At 41.8% G+C, this 14033-nt stretch overlaps 1 long non-coding RNA gene across 2 annotated transcripts; it reads left to right on the forward strand.

Annotated features, from left to right (window-relative positions):
• Positions 1-2847: 2847 nt before the first annotated feature.
• LOC145738344 (uncharacterized) lies at positions 2848-5182 on the forward strand. Of its 2 annotated transcripts, none has more exons than XR_014180722.1 (6): positions 2848-2996; positions 3060-3172; positions 3284-3374; positions 3425-3795; positions 3863-4088; positions 4830-5180. It is a non-coding gene; the product is annotated as an uncharacterized LOC145738344 (long non-coding RNA). The 2 variants fall into 2 exon arrangements; XR_014180723.1 differs by having other exon boundaries at positions 2850-2996; positions 3044-3172; positions 4830-5182.
• Positions 5183-14033: the final 8851 nt, after the last annotated feature.

Raw genomic sequence — 14033 nt, forward strand, 5'->3', positions numbered from 1 at the left:
TACAGTGCGTTTTTTTTAACGCGCAACATAGGATTTCACGTGTTAAATTTTTAAGCCCATGTTAGACCATGTTATTTTGGAACTACAAGTATAAAACTTGACGGGTGGCTATTTCGTACCCTGAAGCTTAAGTAAATTTACCAATTCGGCCTAAAAAGTGTTAAAAAACTTGCAAAAAACATCTTTTTTCGAAAAGGTTTTATCGTTTCATACTCCCTGTATGCATTGTTGTTCTTTGTTGTTTTTGACACTGGCACGGCAGGTAGCAGGTAAAATTTGGCGTAGAAAGTAAAACAGGGTGATCATTAACTTTATATCAAGAAAGTTAAGAACAAAAGAAGTATTTTTATAAGTGAATTGTTCAAATTGACCTCCGTTTGAAACCAAACAGTATATTCCAAACAATCATAAAATACCCTTTTGACGTTCAAAAGATGTCTGGTCGTGATGCAGTCAAAATAAGTCACTTTACCTGCTACCTGCCCTGCCAGTATCAAAAACAACAAGGAACAACAATGCATACAGGGAGTGTGAAAGGATAAAATCGTTTCGAAAAAAAATGATTTTTTTCCAGTTTTAAATCACTTTTTGGACCAAATTGGTAGACTTACTTAAGCTTCAGGGTACTAAAGACACACCCGTCAAGTTTTATACTTGTAGTTCCAAAATAACATGGTCTAACATGGGCTTAAAAATTTAACACGTAAAATCCTATGTTGCGCGTTAAAAAAAACGCACTGTATACAGACGGTCAGAGCAAATGGAAGCCATATAATTTTGGTGAAGGCGCCAGACCAGTCAGACTAATAAATTGTTTTAAAATATTGTGATGACTCATGCGTAATCGGCTGCGATCGTCTGAACGAGCGAAATTTGTTTTCCGCAGTGTTGCCATATTTCTGCAGAGACGCGTTCGGCGCACGGCATTTATGATTATACAACTGCATCAAATCACCGGCGCGACGCGACGGGTCGGTACGGAATAGAAATAAGAAAAAAAGCCGAGCGCATTTTGTACGTATGCTTGCAAATAATTAAATTTAATCTAAAATAGTACGTGTTAAAAATTCTACCTAATTTTAAGGAATAGTACATTAGACAAAGATTATTACATTGATATTAAATTAAATTAAATACTCTAAGTGAAATTACTGATTGTTTCGGTCATTATAGTAGTTGAAAAATTACTTTCTAATGACAATTATTAAAATATTGTCACGTTAAGGGTTGGTTGAGGGGGAAGAATACTCAGGTTTCCACAGGTAACCCACTCTTTATTACGTAATAGTGCCTTAATCTCTAGACGATAATCTTACCCCCAGATGGCTAAGATGGCGGGGATCATGACGTGGTCTGGCTTCTAGGCAAAGGTACACGGAGGGCAACGCTTTAGCGGTGGTGAATGAACCCTAGACTTAGGTCCGAGGGCATTCACCGAGCCGGCAAAGACGCGAAGAGCCTAACAAAGGGAGGTAAGCTGGAACGGCAACTCGTGCTGCGCGTCCACACTAATTCCTTTGTTAGGGCTGATCTAGGGTGTGGCACTTGGTCACCTACTGCTCCACTTTTAAGTTGCACAATAGGCGTACCCAGACTAACCCGGAGATCAGTCAGTGACTTCCCTCTGGGGAAGACCCCAGAGTTCGGTAATCTGTACGTGCTTTTGGTGCAGTATTTATACCCACATCATGACCCCAATTCGCCAATATTGCTGACACAAACATTGTACTGGGGGAGACCGGGGCAACTTAGGGTAACGGCGCCTAGTGTAATCTTTATGTTACATGCCCCTCCCCTAGAAAGTGTTCGCCCCGAACACTAAAAGCGTACAAGTCTAACATTGCTTATGTGCTAACAGGTGGGTTCATGTGGTGGAACGAATCCTTTATTTATACAAAATCTTATAAACTAAACCATTAATTATGCCACGCGCCTGAGGGCTTGTCTGAGCGGTCCAGCATCCTTGGCCGCTACTCAGTTCACGGATACCAAGTCTGCCAGTTCCCAGGTTGTATTGGTGCTGCCGTCTATTGGTGCGCGTTGAGACTTCCTTTTTTGGCCGGTGGTTCGTTACTTGGGTTGTGTGCTAGGTGGCGCTGTCACAGAGTGACCTCCTCTCATGTAAAATATGTTTATATTTTTTTTTTAAAACTATGTTATGTATAAAAATATTTTTGTTACCCTATAAAATTCCCTTACGATGCATAGTCTACCTTTTTCTTATTACTCTAATTTATGGTGTAATTGGTCTTCGAAGCCTCTCTGATACGATTAAAATGAACTTCGTTGGTGAGTGAAAAAATATCCCCTTTTTTTTTCTCTTGGTGCTTTTCTTTTTCCAAAAAAAACAAAAGGGAAAAAAACAAATGAAATAATAAAAAAAATTTCCTTGTTTGTGTGTCAGATTCCCGTGGGATGCCCTTAAATCTGCGCGTCGTGCGTCGCAGGGTGAACTCCTTTTTGCGTCGGCGAGTGCCAGACCTCCCTCGCGTAAGTATTCTGTATACCTTTATGTGTGTATTGTTATCAATGTTTTTGTGTTAGGGGTTCCGAGCGACAATCTATTTTTTTAAAATCTGGGGTGAGGACTGGCCGCCCGTACTCCCCGCCGGACACATCGTGGTGTACGAGGGGCCATGTTGTGGGCAGCTATGTCTGCTCACCTTCACCCCGCGGCTTCGGAGGCCAATTGTGCACTTTTATTATTGAATAAAATTTTTGTTAACGCTGTGTCTTATCTAGTACTTATTTAATCCTTATTTATCCTGCTGTCTTGGCTTTGTGCCTGATTTGTGTCAGTCACTTGTCTCTCAAGTTGGCAGACCACACCTTTTTCCAGCTCATGCGCCAGGTCGGATGAATCGTCAATTTTGATGACGAAGGTGTTCTGCCCACGTACTGCTTCTGGTGCCATTTCTTTGCTGTTGCCGTTGCTGGTGAGCTGGTCGGTTTCGTCTTGATTGACCCTTTTGTGCCTGTGGCTAGTTCGTCTGGAGGTGAGAAAATGTTTTATTAAGCTATATACGATTAATGTGATGACTAGTGCCCCTGTTGACCAGGTAAAAATCAGCAACCAAGAGTTGTCTGTTGGCGGGCAGGCCATTGCCATGGTTGATGCACTTGTTGGCACCGCGTGGGTGACCGCCATTATGGCCGGCCGTCTGAGGAGCAGGTAAATTACGGCTAGGGACAAGGTGATATTCCATAAAAACATGAAGGAATGGTTTCCGTTGTGTACGGTGTTAGTGTTGGAACTTGGGATTTTGTTCCAATTTTCTTCTAGCGTTTGCCTTAGCGTTCTTTCTGAGGATAAATTAAAATGCGGCAGTTCCGTTGTCCAATTGCCGTTTAGGCATTCCGAGAAATTTTGGAAGGTAGGTAAATATGCTTGGTTATTTGTTGGTTTTAGCACAAACGTTTTTAGGTTTGTCCACGCGGCCGGTAAAATGTGCTTAATGGCGGCCATTGACTTGTCAGATTTACAAGGGAAGCGTTTTTGGATCATGACTTCGTTATTTACGCTTAGCTGGCATTGACAAGGTAGGGTTATCCTTAATGCCCCTGGTATGTTTAGCATTTCAGTTTGCAAGTTAAGTGAGTCCTGAGGGCATGTAATTGTGGTGTTGGGTTTGGGGTGTGTCAGCAGAAATTCTTCTGACCCAATTTCCGATATGATCATGAGGTCTGACTGATGACAGTGCATTGGGCAGTGTTCAGCGATGTCTTCAACTGTGGTTCCGTGGAACAGCTTGCGTGCACAGGTAGGGCCTTGTGTCTGATCCCCCGCGAATCTCGGTAAGTAGCATAACCTGTCTTGGTATGGTTTACATTCGTGAAGTGCAATGCCTGTTACCTCTTTTAGTATGGTTCGGGTTTCTGTAGTGGCTACTGCCATCATTAGTGGTGCGTGTCTGATCGTGCAAGTCTGCTTTTCCCATGCAAAAGGGGATGTTAGTAACTGGAATAGCCGCCACTGACTGCCTCGAGAGATAAGCGGGATTTTTATGTGCACCACCAGCAAACCTTCGGAGAACGTGCATTCACTGATGGGCAGGCGGAAGTATGATGACAATTGGTGGATTGATATGGCAAGTTCAAATCCATTTTTGTTTATTTCTTTCTCTATTTTCCCCAAATCTGACAGTAGTGTTTCTGGTTTTATTAGTGCCATGGGTATTTGTTTCTGTCTACACTCCTGGAATGCTGTCTGGCTCCGCATTTTTCTCAATAAGAGAATAATTCTGGTAGCTGTCCCCAGATTTGCCTCCAAATTAGTTTGGATCATTTCTGACACCCATTCGCCCCCTTGCTTTTCTTTACTCAGGAATTCCTCCAAACTGTGGATCCTGGTTTCTGTTGTTCTTATTGCTTTATTTGTTTCCTCCTGACATCGTTTTTGTTCCTCCGAGTGTAAGCTTAATGATTTCAGGACCTCCCCCATGTTGTCATGAAGTGCTGTTATGTGGGCTTCTAGTTTATTTTCCTCCATAGACATAGAGTCCATTTTTTCCTGTGTTGCTACACCACAGCAATAGTTCAGACCGTCCGCTATGAATCCCAACGAAAATGTGCGTTTCGTTCTTAGTGACCTTGGTGCTTCTTCATCTGAGTGCCAATTTGTCCTGTATAGCCTCATTTCGTCATCTATTGCGTCTTCTAAGTCCTTCAAGTGCCTTCTGGCTTGGCAGATGGAGCTCTGATTTCCTTTCATACAAGTTTCCAAGGGGCTTTTCCTAGGGGTCGGGTTTACTTTTGGTTCTGACCAGGGTATTATATAGGTTAACGGGATAGTGCTTTCGTAAATGATTGTACTAGGTAGTTCTTTCCAGGTGGCCCCAGCCGTTACTTCTACGTGTTGGGAGTTAACCGAGCAGAACCTGGAAAAATGTTCTGACTTAGTGTTATTTACGAGTTTGTGGGTGCCCTGTGGCCCTTGTCGTCCCCCTCTTCCTCTTCTTCCGTTATGTCCCCCAGTGTCCACTCGTCGTAGAATGGCAGTATCCTGCCTATGTGCACGACATCGGTTTTTCTGCCACCCTCTTGCTTTACTTCGTAATTCACCTCGCTTATTTTGTTTGTAATCCTGTATGGCCCAAACCATCTTAACAACAATTTCTCGCTCTTGCCCACTTTTCTTATTGGTATAAATATTTTTACTCTGTCTCCGACTTCATATTCCCCTTCTCTGTGCCTAGAGTCGTAGAGTACCTTGTCTTTCCCTTGTTTTTTCTGAATGTTGTCTACGGCCAATGCTCTTATTATTAATGCTTTTTCCCTTAACTCTTTGGCGTTTATGCTCGTTTCTTTATCCAAGAGAGCAGCGTCCAATGGCAGCGTCGGGCTTCGTGCAAATATCAATTCGAAGGGCGTGAATTGCGTCGTCTCTTGTTTCGCCGTGTTGTATGCGAAGGTAACGAAGGGCAGGTATGAACACCAGTCCGTTTGTTCTGTATTGCAATACAGCGACAGCATGTCGGCTAGTGTTTTGTTCAACCTTTCCGTTAGCCCATTGCACGACGGGTGATATGCTGTGGTGAAGGTGCTTTGGATGCCCATTATTTGTTGAAGCTCTTGCACTATCTCGGACTGGAAAACCTTTCCTCTGTCGCTCAGAATAGTGCGGGGCACACCATGTATCAAGAGCACTTTTTCTAGCAAGAATTTTGCTACCGGCCCTGCCTTGCCGTTGGGTAGGGCTGCAGTTATCGCGTACCTAGTAGCGTAGTCGGTTACCACCACAATGGTTGTTTTTCCCTGACTGCTTTTTCGAAAAGGACCCAACAGATCTATTCCCAGCTGATCAAACACTTGTCCTACTTGAATAGGCTGTAGTAGCCCTAGGGGTTTTCTGTTTGAGGGTCCTTTCCTTGCTTGGCAATCCCTGCATCCCCGGATGTATTTGTGCACATCCTTCACCATGTTGTCCCAGTAGTATTTTGGACTTAGTCTACTCAGAGTTTTGGTCATGCCCATGTGACCACTTGTGGGTGCGTTGTGGGCTTCCCATAGCACTTCCTCCCTTAGTGCCCGTGGTATTACGAGTGCATATTCTAAGCCGTCCTTATCTGTAGTGGCTTTGTACAATATGTTGTCCTTTACCCTGAAATTCTTTGCCTTTCGTCGCGTTATTGCATCGCCTTTGTTATTTTCAGGGTCTATGATTGCTTCTTTTAATTCCCTTAGATCCTTGTCTCTGTTTTGTAATTCGTCCATCTTTACTGTCGAGATGGTGAAGGTGGGCACGTCATCTAACTCCTCGATTTCCATATTATCTATATGTAGGGCGGGATTGCGCGATAGACAGTCTGCGTCTTGATGCTTGCTGCCTTTCTTGTATATTACTGAGTAGTCGAACTCGGCTAATTTTAGTGCCCATCGAGCCAACCGCCTGGAGTGGTCTTTTATGTTATGTATCCAACAGAGTGCATGGTGGTCGGTGACTATTACCACCGGTCTTCCGTAAATGAGATGTCTCAAGTACGTCATTCCCCATACAGCGGCCAGCAGTTCTAGTTCACTTATAGAGTAGTTTCTCTCAGCCTTAGATAGTGACCTGCTTATGTATGCTATGGGGTGGTTTTGCTTGTCATCTCCTTCTTGCAATAGTATCGCCCCAATGCCCTCTGTACATGCGTCTGTGTGGAGTGTGCACCCGATGTTAGGGTTGTAGTGTTTCAACACCGGGGCTGTTGTCAGCCGTTCTTTCAGTTCCTGAAATGCCTTTTCTTGTTCTGTGCCCCAATGAAATTTGTTTTTCTTAGTAGCCTCGTGCAGGGGCCGCGCCAACACTGAATAATTTTTTATGAACTTCCTGTAGAAGTTGCATAAGCCCAGGAAACTTTGGAGCTCTTTAGTTTTCCTTGGTGTCGGAAATTCTTTAATCCCTGTTAACTTCCCTTCTTCGGGGTATATGCCTTCCCCGTTCACCGTGTAACCCAGTATTCTTACTTGCTCCTGCAGATATTCGCATTTGCTAGGTTTTAGTGTGAGGTTGGCGTCTCTCATCCGCATGAATACTTTCTCCAGTTTTTCGATGTGATCGTCTAGGTTTTCGGAGAATATTATTATATCGTCCAGATATATCAGGATTTCCCTCCACTTAAGATCTCCAAAAACTTTATCCGCTAGCTGCTGGAAGGTGGCTGGGGCATTGCAGAGTCCGAAGCTTAACACATTGAACTCGTAGGAGCCATGTCCTTGTGCCGTGAAGGCCGTATATTGCTTAGAGGTTTCCTCGATCGGAATCTGCCAATACCCTGAGAACATGTCCAGTGTCGTGAAATATCTGGCACTCCCCAGATAGGTCAATATGTCATCTATCTGCGGTAGGGGGTAGCAGGATTTTTTCGTCACCGGATTGATGGTTCTCTTGTAATCTACACAGAATCTGGTGGACCCGTCTTTTTTCTTAACTAGGACTACAGGGCTTGCCCAGGGGGAATGGCAAGGTCTTATTACCCCACAGTCTAACATCTCCTGAATCTGGGTATCTATTATCTCCCTTTCGCTCTGTGAGACCTTGTACGGGCGGCATTTTACCGGCTTGTCCTCAGTTACCTCTATCTTGTGCTCGATAAGGTCTGTTTTTCCCATGAATTTGGGTGATTTGCAGAACACATCCTCGTAACTTGACAACAGTTTTTTTAATTTTTCTTTAAAACGTCCTTCTGGTATGTGTTCCAGCTTATGATCCTCTAGATTCACCCTTTCCTCGTTTGATTGACGGACCGAGAATACCTGACTTGATGCCGCTTCTTTTTCAATTTTTGCTATGGTGGTGCCTTTATATACTACTCTTGGCGTTGGGCCGACGTTTTTGAGCTCTATCGTGGGGCTCTCTCTGTCTTGCCCCAAGTTGACCAGCAGGTGGTTTCTGATTAACCAGTTTTCATTAGGCACCACGTGTGTTCCTTCTGTTGGGGTATTCTGCGGTCCTGTTGCTATCGTTCTTGATTCGCCAGGCATGATGACCACATCTTCTGCTGCCCTCAATTTAGTTTGTTCTGGCGGAATTTCCTCAAAGTAGTTAGGTAGGACTTCCCATCCTGTTTTTACTTTGCTGGCGCGTGTTTTCCTCTTCCCTTTTCCTTTTGATATCCAGATCTTTATGTTAGTGCCCCTAAATGCGTCTGTCAGTATTTCCTTGCTGGTTAGCCAGCTTGTGGGATCGTCTCGTTGGCTTAATCTTGGTAAGGCGATGCTCCTAATCGCGTGTTGATTTGCCCATTGTTTCAGTGCCGTGCAGCATCTCCTGAAAGGTTCGCTGGCGACTGAATGGGCGTTTTCTTCTTTGGCCGTCATCTGAACTATCTGTCGGCCGTTTTTTGAAAAGAAATCCAGTTCTCCCAGGTGGGAGTCATTTAATTTTTCTACCCCTGCGTGGCTTCTGATGACTCTAGCAATACCCCCGTCGTTGCAGGGTGTTGTGGACACTGTGAATGCCCATGCCGTGTTCTTGGGGAAGGAGAAAATCGATCTGGGCACCTCGTGTATGCTAGGCTCTGGTAAACGAGAATTTGCTTGCTTTTTCCTATTTTTTCCTGCTTTTGCTTGCTGGGTTGCTTTGCTTGGGTTATTATTTTTTTTGTTTTGCGGGTGTAATCGTGGGTCTTGTTTGCTTGTGCTTTTTGCTTGATGGCTGAAACTTATGATCAACCCTTCTTCGAGGGTTAACGTTTTCTTTGCCATGTCGATTGTCGCTTTTGTATCCACCAAAAATTCCATTCCCAAGATGAGTGGTTGGGGTGGGTTTCTTAGTATAGTAGCTCGTATGTCCCATTTTCCTACGTAGTTCCCTACTATCTCTAGTGATGTTTTCGTTTCCCCCAGGCTGGGGATTTTCTGGCCCCCAGCCGTGAGCAATAGGGTGGAGTGTCCAGTGCTTCTTTGCTTGGTTTCTATTAGGCGATCGCTTACTATGTTCAGCTCCGCCCCCGTGTCTATTATTGCTGGTATAAAGAATCCATTTAAAATTACGTTGATTGTCAATACCTTGTTGCATGTGGGCCCCCAAGTGGAGAGGGTGACGGGACTCAGTTTTGCCACCCATTGTCGTTTGGGTACTGCGGTCTGCTCCTGCAGGCTGCGGCGAAGTGCCCAATTTTACCACACCGGTAGCACGTGGGCCTGTTATCTCGTGCCCTTGTGCCCGAGTAACGTCTTTGAGGTGGGGGTGTGCGCCTTGTGTCATATTCCCTTCTGGGAGGTGGCGGGGTTTTTTCCCTTGTGAAAGGGCGGCGGTTTTCGTACCGTCCTGGACTTGTCAAGTTGGAATTGTCGTATGCTTGACGCTGTGGACGGAATGTGGGTGTGTTTCTGTAGTCCGGGCGGCGGATTTCGTACCCAAAGTTTGCGTTATTGTATAATCGTCGTTGTGGCTGGAATGTGGGTGTAGGGGGCCTAGGGGGTGATTCTGTAGGGGCGTTGTCCATTGTGATGCATAATAACTTGATTTCTTCTAGTGAACTAGGTGGCCGGTTGGGAAAGTGTGTGAGCCAGTAGTACCTAGCTTTCGCTTCTGTCGTTAAGCCCTCCTGAAAGATCTCCTGGAATTCCCCAAAATCGACATTCCGCTTGTATTCCTCGTAACGGACCCTTAGGTCGTAAAAATAGTTTCTTGTGGGTTCCGACGGGCCCTGTGTTCTTTCTCGAACTCTTGCCAGCAGACGTAGGCTGCTGTTGTCGTCGTCGAATTCCTTTTTGAATGCCTGACATATGAGTGGCCAGTTACTGTCCGGGTGGCCTTCTTTATATTCTGTGTACCATAAGCTTGCAGCCCCCTGCAAGAAAGATTGAAAATACAGAATCTTCAGAGCATCATTCCAATTGTTGGCCACTGCCATTCGGTCATACGTTGCTATGAAAGATTGTGCTGAGTCTTTGCAGGGGTTGAAAGTTGGTGGACTGATAAATTGTGGCAGGGCGGGCGTTTTCTCCCCTGTTTCTACCGTGGAGATCGTACAGTTTGCCATTGCGTCGGTAAGTGTTTCCGAGTCCCTGTTTATCTCCTCTGAATGCGCCTGATTGCGTATCGTTATGTCTTCGTTACTTTTTCCTGCCTCTGTTGCGTTTTTCTGTCGTACCAAGGTCAGAGTGATATGTCTCGGTGATCCCTCTGTATTTTGATTCTGAGCGTTCCCAACGCTTGAACTTCTGTGCCTCGGTGCGAATGGGCTGTCGGGTTTTGCGGATCTCAAATTGTACCCTCTATTCATTCCCTTTTTCCTGCGCCGTTAACTGCGTCTGCGAGGGTGTGTCCACCAATTTGGAGATTAGCAGACGGGGATGAAACGAGGCGCCTCCACCATGTCACGTTAAGGGTTGGTTGAGGGGGAAGAATACTCAGGTTTCCACAGGTAACCCACTCTTTATTACGTAATAGTGCCTTAATCTCTAGACGATAATCTTACCCCCAGATGGCTAAGATGGCGGGGATCATGACGTGGTCTGGCTTCTAGGCAAAGGTACACGGAGGGCAACGCTTTAGCGGTGGTGAATGAACCCTAGACTTAGGTCCGAGGGCATTCACCGAGCCGGCAAAGACGCGAAGAGCCTAACAAAGGGAGGTAAGCTGGAACGGCAACTCGTGCTGCGCGTCCACACTAATTCCTTTGTTAGGGCTGATCTAGGGTGTGGCACTTGGTCACCTACTGCTCCACTTTTAAGTTGCACAATAGGCGTACCCAGACTAACCCGGAGATCAGTCAGTGACTTCCCTCTGGGGAAGACCCCAGAGTTCGGTAATCTGTACGTGCTTTTGGTGCAGTATTTATACCCACATCATGACCCCAATTCGCCAATATTGCTGACACAAACATTGTACTGGGGGAGACCGGGGCAACTTAGGGTAACGGCGCCTAGTGTAATCTTTATGTTACAATATACTCTGAGAATAATGCAATTTTCCGTTGTGTTTATATCAATTGTTTCGTTTTTATTGAAACTCATCAGCGTTGTGTAGAAATCGCAGAAAATAATAAGTGTAATACGGAATGCAACATTTTGGGATTTATGTGTGAATTTTTTTTATTGATTGATACATAAAATCAATCAAATTGAAAAGTACTGAATAATAAGAGAAATTCAAATTTACGTTGAACATTTTTTAAATTATGTTGTTTTTTGAATACACATGTGATATGACACTTCTTCATTGTCTTCTAGACTATACATTAAACCACAGCGTAAGCAGACAATAATAATAATTATTAATAAATAATAATCTACCTAAAATAGAAAAATAAAAATTACCTAACAAAGTGGTCTTTTCAAATAAAAAAGCAATGATTCACATTGTTACAAGAAGTAACGGTGTAAAAGTTAAAGCAAATTCTAAACGAGATTTGAAGTTCTTTTAAAATATTTCTACTTAATGAATTCTGTATGTGTAATGACAAAGAAAAAATCCATTCTTTAGCAAAAGTGTTCACGATATAGCGAGCCACTATGGAGATCTTGAAAACGATTACAGATACAGATTTGGTTGAACATGGGAGATAAGTTCGGTAATCATGGCCTTATAAAATGACATTAAAACATCTTTTTGTTCGGTTTTTGAAAGAAATGAATTTTTTAAATTTAGATTGTATGTTTTTGTGAAGCTAATATTGAACCTGATCAAAACTAATGACACTTCTCTACCGCCACTTTTAATGCTCTTTAAACTGGCGTGGTTAGTTTTTTGGTCCCACGCTTCGTCTTTGTGGAACCATCAACTAATTTTTTAAAATAGGTCTTTTTTTCCGAATATATTGATGTATTAAACTTTACTTTTTTTTAATTTAAACTTTTATTTTTGGAATTGGAAAACATTTTTTTCTTTCACTTTTAAGTTTAAGTTAATAATTCCACAGACCTCTAACCGTTTATAAGATCCCCATTAATGGTTCTTCTTATCCTGGATGCATGTACTTTGTATTACAATATTTTTTCTTGATTTCAACAACGAACAAGATTCACTCATTTATGGTAATCAATTGCCAAAGCGTCTAGTTTTGAAAATAAATAAGACGCTTTTACTCAATTTAAAGTTAAAGAACAAACCAGTAGCGATTTAAATTTCTAGGGTAACATGATTTATTTTAACATTTAAACTAGAAATCAACAACTGATAAATAAATGTAGATTTTTAGTGATTTAAAGAAATGTATTCCAGCTTATTTAACACAAAAAAGCTTTGCGTCAAGTTTTTATCGGACTAAGCAAATTGATGAGGATATCCACATTACCTATATTGTTTCCTATAATTGAGGAAATGCTATGGGATGGTTCTCGAATCAGAAAGTATATGCTGTCAAAAATAATAGTTTAGGTAATTATTTCTTCTCAAATGGTTGTAACTCTCTAAAATCGAAAAAATGTGGTGCCTATTCGACATAACACCTTTTGTTTGAAAAAATGAAATGTTATAATCTACTAATAAATTTCTGTTTACTGATGTTGATTATAAACAAAACTTAATTTTTTTTATTTTATACTCGAGCTTATAATACTGTTACCTATCCAAAGAAACAAAGTTTATCAGTTACAAATAGTATTTATAATAATAATAATTATAATAGAACAACCTCAAATAATATTTCTCGAATATTTATAAAAAAGCAGCTCCTTGTTTATTTTATTAACTAAGAACTTATGCAATAACGCATAATTTTTTTCAATAAATATTTAATGCAAAATCTGTACGAACGCCACTGGTTAAAATTACCAAATTGTTTGCACATTAAAACATGTGCAAGTCTAGTCTATGATATGAATATAGTACTAATTAGTAGAATATTATCATGTTATTAAGCATCACCCTGTATTATAAAAGTGTACCTACCTACCTATTCGTAGGATAGTCAATATAGTCAATAATATTGATCGACAATAATATTAAAGAAGGCATGACCCTGAACAAATTGAATACCTATTGCAAAGTGCGACAATGGGTTTTTAAATAGTCTTTTAACTTTTAAGTAAGGTAATAGGTTAATACAGAAAAGCATCATGCGGCACTACATTAAAGCAAGCTAAATAAGAACATTTTTAGTTAAAAATAGCCCATACCGCAGTAAATCACCCACTTTCGACAAAGTTCAGGGTTCTTATGGGGAAATCTAAATAATCGGACACCGTCACGACCACTTTTTCCACAGTTTAAGTACTTGCACACATTTCCCGACATATTTGTAAATATCAGATATCTATGTGAGCAGAAAAAAATAAATAAATAACACAAAAGTTAAACTTCCACTACCGATGTCTGCACGCACGTACGGTTAACAAATAGCAACAGTTTTGATGAATTTGGCGGGAAAACATTATCCGTAAATACAGTGCCAATTATAAACTTAAATACGTTCTAAATAAAGTTTTATCTGTTCTAACTCCAATAACACGATTCCTAGTTACCCTCAATATCTTAATATTTCTTAATAAAACAATATAAGCAAATTGCAATGATCATTTAAAAAAATTTCTGATGGTACAAAGAATTCTAGCAATACCAGGCAACGTTGCGTAATTATGCCTTCAAACAAGAGCCAAACTGCAGAAAAATTTACTGGCTGCACTGCCATCTGTTATGAGACGCTCGAAATAGATACCGTCGATTCGCCGATGGAGACTGTTGAACAGCAAAGGGTCTCCATTTAGCGTTTCGTTTTTTAACCATTTGGCTGACCGTCTGTATATATTAGTTTGTCTGTGATATTACTAGAAAAGAAATAAACTCTTTGATCTCTTAAATTGAGGACTTATGGAGAATCATTTGGGTAAAACTGTATCCAAATTTGAAGGCATTTGGACGATTCGTTGATTTGAAATATGAAGTGAGACTATTAAGAAGTTACCTCACACTTACCCCACTTCACCTTACTGATATTTAATTAGCTCTATTAGTTAACTGGAACATCATTCACCTACAAGGTTACTTGTAAAATGACTACTAACCAAAAATAGTTTAGTTGCAAGTAATGTGTAACTCGAGTTCACATTGGATTGGTAAAGGTATGTCCTGTGAAAGGGAGTATTGAATTAGAAGCAAATTG

Source organism: Ips typographus, linkage group LG15 (assembly GCF_016097725.1).
Source record: "Ips typographus isolate SLU linkage group LG15, UJ_Ityp_2.0, whole genome shotgun sequence".
Lineage (NCBI taxonomy): Eukaryota > Metazoa > Arthropoda > Insecta > Coleoptera > Curculionidae > Ips > Ips typographus.